We start from the raw sequence: 10638 nt of genomic DNA, 5'->3' as shown, positions 1-10638 counted from the left end.
TTCAACATGCTGCTTTATTTTTGTGCTTGTAATAATGTGGCAAATCATTTGAAACATGGGAGGCAGAGGATAGCCCTGTGATCAGAGCACTGGGCAGACAGGAGGGAAGCAATTATACCGAGTTCCAAACAGTGCACGGGCTTTTTGGGTGGCGCTAGTGATAAAGAATCTGTCTGCCAGTGCAGGAGATGCAAGAGTTGTGGGTTCAAACCCTGGGTCAGAAAGATCCCCTGGAGTGGGAAATGGCAACCCACTCCAGTATTCTTGCCTAGAAAATTCCATGGATGGGAGTCTGGCAGTCTACACTCCACGGAGTTGCAAAGAGTCGGACACGACTGACACCTGGACACGTGAGCAACAAATGATGCACGTGTGGTCTCATTTCATCCTCACAATCCCAGTTAGAGATCATGGCTTCTAAGGAAGCTGAGGCAGCAATAAATTAACTGAGTCGTCGCAAGTGGAAAGGACACTGAACTTGGCATATGAATCTCTCATTTCTTTGTAATGTAAGCTTGGGCAAGTTATTTCATCTCTAACCTCTGTGTCTAATATCTTAGCTGAATAATAATTATAACAAAAAAAGTCAAGTGAAAGTGTTAGTCACTGAGTCATGTCCGACTCTTTGTGACCCCATCGAGTGCAGCCTGCCAGGTTCTTACATTTGTGTGGTAGTAGTTAATACTTTATTAAAGGCTTTCATAGTCATTATCTCAGTTATTCCCCACATGTCTGTGCAGTAGCTAGGGAGATGGCACAAAACACTGGAAAATGCTTAAACTGTGTCGACTAAAATAGATGTACAACTTGAGAGTCGCGAGTTAAGTTTTATTTGGGGCAAAATGAGGACTGCCGCCTGGGAGGCAGCATCTCAGATAGCTCTGAGAGGCTATTCCAAAGAGGCCGTGGGGGAAAGTCAATATATAAGGTTTTGGTGAAAGGGGAGTTCAGTACCACGAAGCACTCATTTTATAAAAGGTTTTTGGTTAGTCATGAGGATCTGATGTCACCATGAAGGGATTCAGTGCTTCTCCACGTGTGAGGAGATGCAAGGACTGAGATCATAAAATCTGTTCCTAAAAACGTCCATCTATCTAAGACCTGTCCCATCAGATTCCCTGAAGCACAGAGTGCTCACTCTACCCTGAACTCCCTCAGGGGCTGTTGAAGGTCAACAGCTATAGCGGCATGGGGTTCAATCTACTTAGAGGCAGATGGCAAATGTCTTTGTTGGTCACTAGTTGGCAATGCCCTTGGTAAGTGCCAATTTGTAGTTGACAGTTGTGATGTGAGAGAGTCCTGAGTTCAAATCCTGATTCTGCCTTCAGTCTGTTTTCTTAAAAAATTGAGGTGCATTTGATTTACAGTATTGTATTAGTTTCTAATGTACAGCAAATTGATTCAGTTTTAGATATAAATATTTTTCATATTCTTTTCCATTATGGTTTATTATACGATACTGTACATCACCAGATGTACAACTGTATCACCAGATGGCCAACACCGAAATCAGACTGATTATATTCTTTGCAGCCAAAGATGGAGAAGCTCTATACAGTCAGCAAAAACAAGACCTAGAGCTGACTGTGGCTCAGATCATGAACCCCTTATTGCCAAATTCAGACTTAAATTGAAGAAAGTAGGGAAAACCACTAGACCATTCAGGTATGACCTCAATCAAATCCCTTATGATTATACAGTGGAAGTGAGAAATAGATTTAAGGGACTAGATCTGATAGAGTGCCTGATGAAGTATGGACGGAGGTTCATGACATTGTACAGGAGACAGGGATTAAGACCATCCCCATGGAAAAGAAATGCAAAAAAGCAAAATGGTTGTCTGAGGAGGCCTTACAAATAGCTGTGAAAAGAAGAGAAGTGAAGAGCAAGGAGAAAAGGAAAGATATTCCCATCTGAATGCAGAGTTCCAAAGAATAGCCAGGAGAGATAAAAAAAGCCTTCCTCAGCAATCAATGCAAAGAAATAGAGGAAAACAACAGAATGGGAAAGACTAGATTCCTTCAAGAAAATTAGAGATACCAAGGGAACATTTCATGCAAAGATGGGCTCAATAAAGGACAGGAATGATATGGACCTAACAGAAGCAGAAGATATTAAGAAGAGGGGGCAAGAATACACAGAAGAACTGTCCAAAAAAGATCTTCATGACCCAGATAATCACAATGGTGTGATCACTCACTTAGAGCCAGACATCCTGGAATGTGAAGTCAAGTGGGCCTTAGGAAGCATCACTACGAGCAAAGCTAGTGGAGGTGATGGAATTCCAGTTAAGCTATTTCAAATCCTGAAAGATGATGGTCTGAAAGTGCTGCACTCAATATGCCAGCAAATTTGGAAAACTCAGCAGTGGCCATGGGACTGGAAAAGGTCAGTTTTCATTCCAATCCCAAAGAAAGACAATGCCAAAGAATGCTTGAACTACTGCACAATTGCACTAATCTCACACGCTAGTAAAGTAATGCTCAAAATTCTCCATGCCAGGCTTCAGCAGTATGTGAACCGAGAACTTCCAGATGTTCAAGCTGGTTTTAGAAAAGGCAGAGGAACCAGAGATCAAATTGTCAACATCCGCTGGATATTCAAAAAAGCAAGAGTTCCAGAAAAACATCTATTTCTGCTTTATTGACTATGCCAAAGCCTTTGACTGTGTGGATTACAATAAACTGTGGAAAATTCTGAAAGAGATGGGAACACCAGACCATCTGACCTGTCTCTTTTGAAACCTGTATGCAGGTCAAGAAGCAGCAGTTAGAACTGGACATGGAACAACAGACTGGTTCCAAATAGGAAAAGGAGTACGTCAAGGCTGTATATTGTCACCCTGCTTATTTAACTTATATGCAGAGTTCATCATGAGAAACTCTGGGTTGGAAGAAGCACAAGCTGGAATAAAGACTGCTGGGAGAAATATCAATAACCTCAGATATGCAGATGACATCACCCTTATGGCAGAAAGTGAAGAGGAACTAAAAAACCTCTTGATAAAAGTGAAAGAGGAGAGTGGAAAAGTTGGCTTAAAGCTTAACATTCAGAAAACTAAGATCATGGCATCTGGTCCCATCACTTCATGGGGAATAGATGTGGAAACAATGGAAACAGTGCCAGACTTTATTTTTGGGGGCTCCAAAATCACTGCAGATGGTGATTGTAGCCTTGAAATTAAAAGATGCTTACTCCTTGGAAGGAAAGTTATGACCAACCTAGATAGCATATTTAAAAGCAGAGACATTACTTTGCCAACAAAGGTCCATCTAGTCAAGGCTATGGTTTTTCCAGTACTCATATATGGATGTGAGAGCTGGACGGTGAAGAAAGCTGAGCACTGAAGAATTGACGCTTTTGAACTGTGGTGCTGGAGAAGACTCTTGAGAGCCCCCTGAACTGCAAGGAGATCCAACCAGTCCATCCTAAAGGAGATCAGTCCTGGGTGTTCACTGGAAGGACTGACGTTGAAGCTGAAACTCCAATACTTTGGCACCTGATGCAAAGAGTTGACTCATTGGAAAAGACCCTGATGCTGGGAGGGATTGGGGGCAGGAGGAGAAGTGGACGACAGAGGATCAGATGGCTGGATGGCCTCACTGACTTGAAGGACATGGGTTTGGGTAGACTCCGGGAGTTGGATGGACAGGGAGGCCCGGCGTGTTGCAATTCATGGGTCGTAAGGAGTCGGACACAATTGAGCGACTGAACTGAATTGAACTGAACAGGTTACTGAATAAATTTCCCCATGGTATACATTAGAAACTTACTGTTTATTTTATGTATGTGTGTGTGTGTGTATTTATATATATATACATTAGCTTGTATCTGCTAATTCCAAACCCTTAATTTATCCCTCCTCCGCCCCCTTTCCCCTTTGGCAACCATAAATTTGCTTCCTGTGTTCAATATGCTTTTTTCCAGATTCAATCTCTTTTTCAGTAAAATGTGTCTAATGTAACGCATATCTGTGGCATTTTTGTGAGATCTGAAAGGAACTTGGTAAAGCATTCTCAACAAATGGTAGCTCCTGTGAAGGTCCCACTTGACAGAAGAGAAAAAAGATACTCAGATAATATGTGAGTTCCTCAAAGTCACACATGCTTACCACACTAGGCAGGGAGGTAAGGAGTAGCTATGTGGGCTTTGGAGTTAGGTGGACTGAGGATTGAATTGTGCTCCATTTCTTTAAGGCTGTGTGACCTTGGGAAAGTGATTCAGTCTCTCTGAACTTTAGTTTCCTCATCTGCAAAATTTTCTGTAAAGTAATTACAATCTCATAAGCAGAGTATGAGGAGGACGATAAAATGATAAGGAACTCTTTGCTAATGAAATGCCTGTCTTTTTCCTCCTTCCTTCCTCCCTCCTGCTTTCCTCCCATTTGTAATACAGTGTGTGTGTGTGTGTGTGAGTCGCTCAGTCATGTCCAACTCTTTGCAACCTCATGGACTGTAGCCCACCAGGCTCCTCTGTCCATGGGATTCTCCAGGCAAGGATACTGGAGTGGGCTGCCATTCTGTTCTCCATGTAATACAGTACGTGCCTAATGTATTTTTGGAGTTATGCATACCATTTATTAGCAGGATCAGCTTGATATAGTAAAAAGCACATTGGACTTAGAGCTGAAAGGGATGTGGTTGAGGTGGAGACGTCCTGCCACTGGCATTCTAGCTCCGTGACCTTGTGCAGGCTACTTGCCTGTCTGTTTCACGTGTGCTAAGTTGCTTCAGTCATGTCCGACTCTTTGCAACACCATGAATTGTAGCCCATCAGGCTCCACTGTCCATGGGATTCTCCAGGCAAGAATACTGGAGTGGGTTGCTGTGCCCTCCTCCAGGGGATCTTCCTGACCCAGGGATTGAGCCTAAGTCTCTTATGTCTCCTGCATTGGCAGGCAGGTTCTTTACCACTAGCACCACTTGGGAAGCCTGTCTGTTTCCTAGTCCCTGTTAATCATCCTTATTTCACAGGCATGTGAGATGCTGCTGCTGACTTCATTACTTAGCTAAAGAAGTATTTTTACTAATATGGAATCTGGGGCATCAGGTGATGAATTAGGGGCTGTTTGTGTGAGGGCAGTGGGCCTGGTTGTTAGTAGCTTTCAAAGTTGAGTCCTGTCTCATGCAGAGCTGAGTAAGCTTCACCTTTCACCAAGCTGTGTTCATTGTTCATCTCACTAGTGCAATGCTTCTCTGCACCTGGGAACCACCCAGAATTACTGTAAGGAATCTGTAAGTCGATATGCATAGGTGATTTTCTAGCCAATGAACTTTAAGAGTGGGTTTCCTATAATTGCTCTCATCAAAGTTTTTGATGTTAAAATAGAAGCCCTGTGATGAAAAATGTTTTCAATACAAGCCATTGTGCTTGAGTGAGAAGGAGTCTTTGTTGGTTAAGAATTGAGGCTTGAAAAAAGTGAAAGTGAAAGTGAAGTCGCGTCTGACTCTTTGCGACCCCATGGACTGTAGCCTATCAGGCTCCTCCATCCATGGGATTCTCCAGGCAAGAATACTGGAGTGGGTTACCATTTCCTTCTCCAGGGGATCTTCCCAACCCAGGGATCGAACCCGGGTCTCCCGCATTGGAGGCAGACGCTTTAACCTCTGAGCCACCAGGGAAGCCCAAGTTATATCTTAGGGCCTAGCGTAAAGTATTTAGGAACTTAATGAATATTCAATAACTAGCATGAATGAAAGGGTGAATGATTTGCAGGGCAGGCATAGGGATGCAGATGTAGAGAATGGGCTTGTGGACATGGGGCGGGGGTTAGGAAGGAGAGGGTGGGATGAATTGAAAGAGTGGCATTGACATATACGCACTACCAAATATAAAGCAGATATAGTGGGAAGCTAGCTGTATCGCACAGAGAACTCAGCTGGGTGCTCTGTGATGACCTAGGGGGGTGGCTCGTGGCGGGATAGAGCAAGGTCCAAGAAGGAGGGGACATATATACACGTATAGCTGATCCACGCTGTTGTTCAGCAGAAACTAACACATTATAAGGCAATTATACTCCAATTGAAAAATGAATTTTAAAAAATTAAGGAAAAAAAAAAGAATGAATGAATGTGGTTTTCTCATCGACAGTGCTACAGCCCAGTTTCCGCTTTTGGAAGCCTGTGGAGTTCAGGTGTGGCCAACCTGATCTCTGGTTTCCTTTGCCTTTTCATATGGGCTGGTCTGCTGCTGTTTAAGGGGCTCTTTGTTTGAAAAGTATGCTGCTCTCTTGGAGTCCTTTGTCTCATAGACTTTTTTCCTTACAGGATGATGATATCATTTGAGAAATCAGTTCTTAAACATTCCATCTCCTCCAAAATGGGAAATGAGCTCATCTTGGTTAAGCTGTCTACCTGTTATAGTATCTCAATGCTCTCCTGTCCCACCATTCCCTTTGTCTTTAGTGTTAAGAGGAAGAAGAAATGCGACAGCCCCAAGTGATCCACAGGAAATATTTCAGAAGTTTTCATCACTTAACTTAGCTATTATCACCTCTCCTGGAAAAGAACCTTAGGCAAAATGTGAGGATGTGGCCCCTTAAGTGGAAAAAATGAAGAGAGGGGAAAAAATGAGATCAGAGCAAAAATGAATATAGCACAAAACTCCAAAGTGATTCAACTTTCTGAAAAGTAAAGTGATGATAGCTACAGGGAGTGCTGTGATTGTGGGTTATTTTCTGAAACCCCAAACAAAGGATTTGGAAAGCTGAAAGGCAAATCTGTCTCTTATGCTTCCCCAGAGAGACCTTGCAGGGAGAGCTAATGTCTGCAGCTCTGTTGAGAAGGTCACCTATTAAACAAGAACCTTGTGTGCCGGATTCAGGTGGGGCTAGCATACAAGGTCAAGGACATTCATGAGTCAAAATGTTCCCGAATGTGGAGTGTCTAGAGCCAGTTAGACTCTGATTAAATTTCTTCTGCAATTAGAATAAAATCTTAAATCTTTATTTCTAAAGACTCTAGAGACATAACCAAATACTAGTCAGGAGCGTTCCAGTGGATCTGAAATGATTCCATACATTTGAATGGCAGATCCATATATTCTAAGTCATGTTCTTAGAAGCAGATTTGTGTTATTCAAATGCCCACATGTTCTCTTCTGGGTGGGTGACTGTGCAGGATACATGTGTGGAATTTGGATTTAAGCACATGGTCTAGGAACCCAGCACCAGGAGTGGGTGACTCAAGATTCTAGGGGCAGAGACCAGGAATTTGATGGAGTTTAGGAGATAACAGGACTCCCCTGTGGCTCAGATGGTAAAGAATGTTCCTGCAGTGTAGGAGATCTGGGTTTGGTCTCTGGGTCAGAAAGACCCCTGGAGAAGGGAATAGTTACCCACTCCAGTAATCTTGCTAGGAGAATTCCATGGACAGAGGAGTCTGGTGGGCTACAGTCCATGGGGTCACAAAGAGTTGGACATGACTGAGCGATTAGCACTTTCAGTAGCTAAGAACATGGCTTTAGAATCAGATAAGCTTCCCTCAGTCACTTACTGTTTACATGGCAGAGGACAACTTAAGTAAACCTATTGCCTTACTTAAGTAAGATGGAGATAATAATATCTACATCACAACATTGTGTAAGGATTAAATTAAATCAAGCATGTGAAAAGAATCCTGAACTGAACTTGACCAGGGTCAAGTGGTGGATGTTGTTATTATTCTCCATTTGGAGATTCAGTGGAAGAGATATGGGCATATAGTGTGATAGGAAATGACCAAGAAACTGGTCTCTTGTTGCCTTTGTATTCTCTTCTCATAGGGAACCATCTTCCCAGTGACCAATGCACTTGACTGTTGAAAATGGAGTTTAGGTTCAAAGGGGAACCCCAAAAGTGTTGAAATAATGTACTTTAGCAACAAGATTTTATATTTTCTCTGCTATCATTGGTTTGAGTGACTTAAGTTTGGTGAGCTGCTTTAGGGAAATTTATCATACTCTTTTTTTTTTTTTTGGCAAATGAATTCCAGGCTATAGACAACTGGAATACAACTTGCGTGCTGGGGATTTTCAATACTGAGGGAAAGAATTTTAATTGTGTTGGAAGTCAGTACTCATTACTCCTGGTGAAATTCAACAAATCCTTTAGAAAATTTCTAGTGCTCTGGCGATATGACTGGCAAGGAATCTCAGGGTCAAGGTTAGGGTCAGGGTTACTGGGCTTCAGGCCAGTCAGCCTTTCCTTTTCTTTCTCCATGTCCACTTCCTCCTGTTTCTTGTCCCAGAATCTTGGGTATTTTTTCTGGGTCAGGGAACATACTTGGAAGGTAAGAACTTCCATTCAGGGCTACTGTTTTGATGCAGCCTTTTCAAAATGTTATTACACCAATTTTAAAAAAGAAATGCTTTATAGCATCCTGTTTGTCCCCACATAGATTAAGGCTATGGCATTTCCCATTTCTACCATTGCCTGCTTTCTCCTCAGCTTTACCAGTAATAGGTATTATTGTTATTTTAGTTTTTCTCAGCGTGATCAATCTCAAGTGTTATTTTCCTGCCCTTACTAATGAGTTTGTGCCTATTTCCACACATTTGATGGTTTTTTGAAATTGTTCTTCTCTGGAGAGTGTTTGAATATTCATCCTACTGTTCTTGTAATTTTTCAGTAGGCTTGACAGTTTTCTAAATGTTGGAAAGAGAAGCATTGAGTATAGAAGAAGAGGGATTAAAGACAGTGCACCCATTTTTGGGGGTATCGAGTGTACAAATACGGGGTTGAAAGCACAAAAGATGTGCTGCTTTAGATGGAGCACGTCATTAATACAAGGCAGGAAAGCAGAGCGTGTCGGTTCAGATGTCTGCAGGTGTTGGTAGAGATGGTAGTGTGAGTCTGTTGAAAATATTTTCTGATTTTTCAGTTTTCTCATTGAAGTGGGAAGTAAGACTGTCAGCTGAGCAAAAGGCTGTGTGAGGAAGTAGTAGAGGCTGAAGGAGAGAGAAGGGGAAATATGGGGAAGTGAGAGAACCAGGGAAATCTAGTGTGATTACCAAGCAGCGTTGAGGGGCTTATTTGAATTACAGTGGCAAATAAGCTAGTGACCAAGTCAGAGTAGCTAGTTTGCAGAGTCCTTTTCATTAGTCATGTTCAGATACATGGGTAAGAGCATAAGAGTTAGAAGTGAGAGAACCAGGGAAATCTAGTGTGATTACCAAGCAGCGTTGAGGGGCTTATTTGAATTACAGTGGCAAATAAGCTAGTGACCAAGTCAGAGTAGCTAGTTTGCAGAGTCCTTTTCATTAGTCATGTTCAGATACATGGGTAAGAGCATAAGAGTTAGAGTGTTGGATTTAGTCAGGGTTGTGGTATTCTAAGAAAGTATTTGCAAAATCAGAGAGGGCAAGATTGTTGAAGGTGTGTGCAAGGACTCTTGGAGTAAAGCTGGGATAGGGGTGAAGGCCAGTGGAAAATTGCATGACCAGTGGATTACTGATCCTGTTCTGGGTAATAGTGGTAGGATGTGAGTATGAAAGAGAATGAGCTAGAAAGATCAGAGGTGGTGGTCAGAGAGTGGGAAGTATGACAACGAATTTATGGAGGGTTTATAGGTATTGCCAATAGTGAATCACTCTTGCATTTCTGGAATAAGCCTTCCTTAGTCATAGTATATTAATCATTTGAAGATTGCTGTATTTCTATTTTACTTAGATATTTTGCTCTTGTATTTAGAAGTGAGATTATTTTTATTCACTTGCTATATTCTGGTCTTAGAGATATACTGATTTCATAAAGTGAATTGGGAAGCATAATTTCTATGGCCAGAGCAGTTTAAATAGCATTAAAGTTACCTGTATTGTAAAGATCAGATAAAGCTTAGCTGTTGACCCATCCATCCTGTGCCCTTGTCCACAGTAGATTTGAATTACCTTTACCATTTCATTCTAGGCTATTAGTCTATTCAAGTTTTCCTCACTTTTATTTTTTTTTCAATTTTATATAGAAACCTTTATTTACAATGATGTCCAAAATGATCAAAGGAGTCATAGCTTACCACTCAACTGTCTCATAAGTTAGCCTATAAGCAAATCATTTGTCTTAAGGATTTGAACATTTGTTGGCACAATTTTGTATGAAATGTTGTCTTTTTGATCTCTCCTGAATCTGTGATTTTTAATCTTTTTTCTTTTTTTTAAAAAAATGAAGTATAGTAGATTTACAATATTACATTAGTTTCAGGTGTACAACCTAATGATCCAATATTTTTATAGACTGTACTCCATTTAAAGTTACTATAAAACATTGGCTATGTTACCTGTGCTATACAATATATCCTTATTTTTATCCCTTTCCTCAATCCTAATCTCATCTATTCATGCTATAATCAACTATACAATGGTATTACTTATTTTATCTTGTTTTCCAAAAATAAACTGTTACTTATATATCATGTCTATCAACTTTATTTTCTCATTCATTAATAACATATTTTAGATTTATTAACTCACTCTTCCTATGTGTTTTTAATTGATTTTAATGGTCTATTTTTAATTTGGTAATATGTGAACTGTGAACTTATTTCTTTTGTTTTAAATGTGTTTCTAAATTTTGAAGGCATTTAAAGCTATGATTAAGCTTTTGTTAAGAGCTGACTCATTAGAAAAGACTCTGATGCTAGGAAAGATCGAAGGCAGGAGAAGTGG

General features: G+C 41.0%; 1 non-coding gene across 1 annotated transcript; it reads right to left on the bottom strand.

The window, feature by feature from the left end:
• Positions 1 to 5549: 5549 nt before the first annotated feature.
• On the bottom strand, positions 5550 to 5621 carry TRNAW-CCA (transfer RNA tryptophan (anticodon CCA)). The gene has a single exon. It is a non-coding gene; the product is annotated as a tRNA-Trp (tRNA).
• Positions 5622 to 10638: the final 5017 nt, after the last annotated feature.

Source organism: Muntiacus reevesi, chromosome 5, assembly GCF_963930625.1.
Source record: "Muntiacus reevesi chromosome 5, mMunRee1.1, whole genome shotgun sequence".
NCBI lineage: Eukaryota > Metazoa > Chordata > Mammalia > Artiodactyla > Cervidae > Muntiacus > Muntiacus reevesi.
This window is presented reverse-complemented; position numbering and strand designations above follow the sequence as displayed.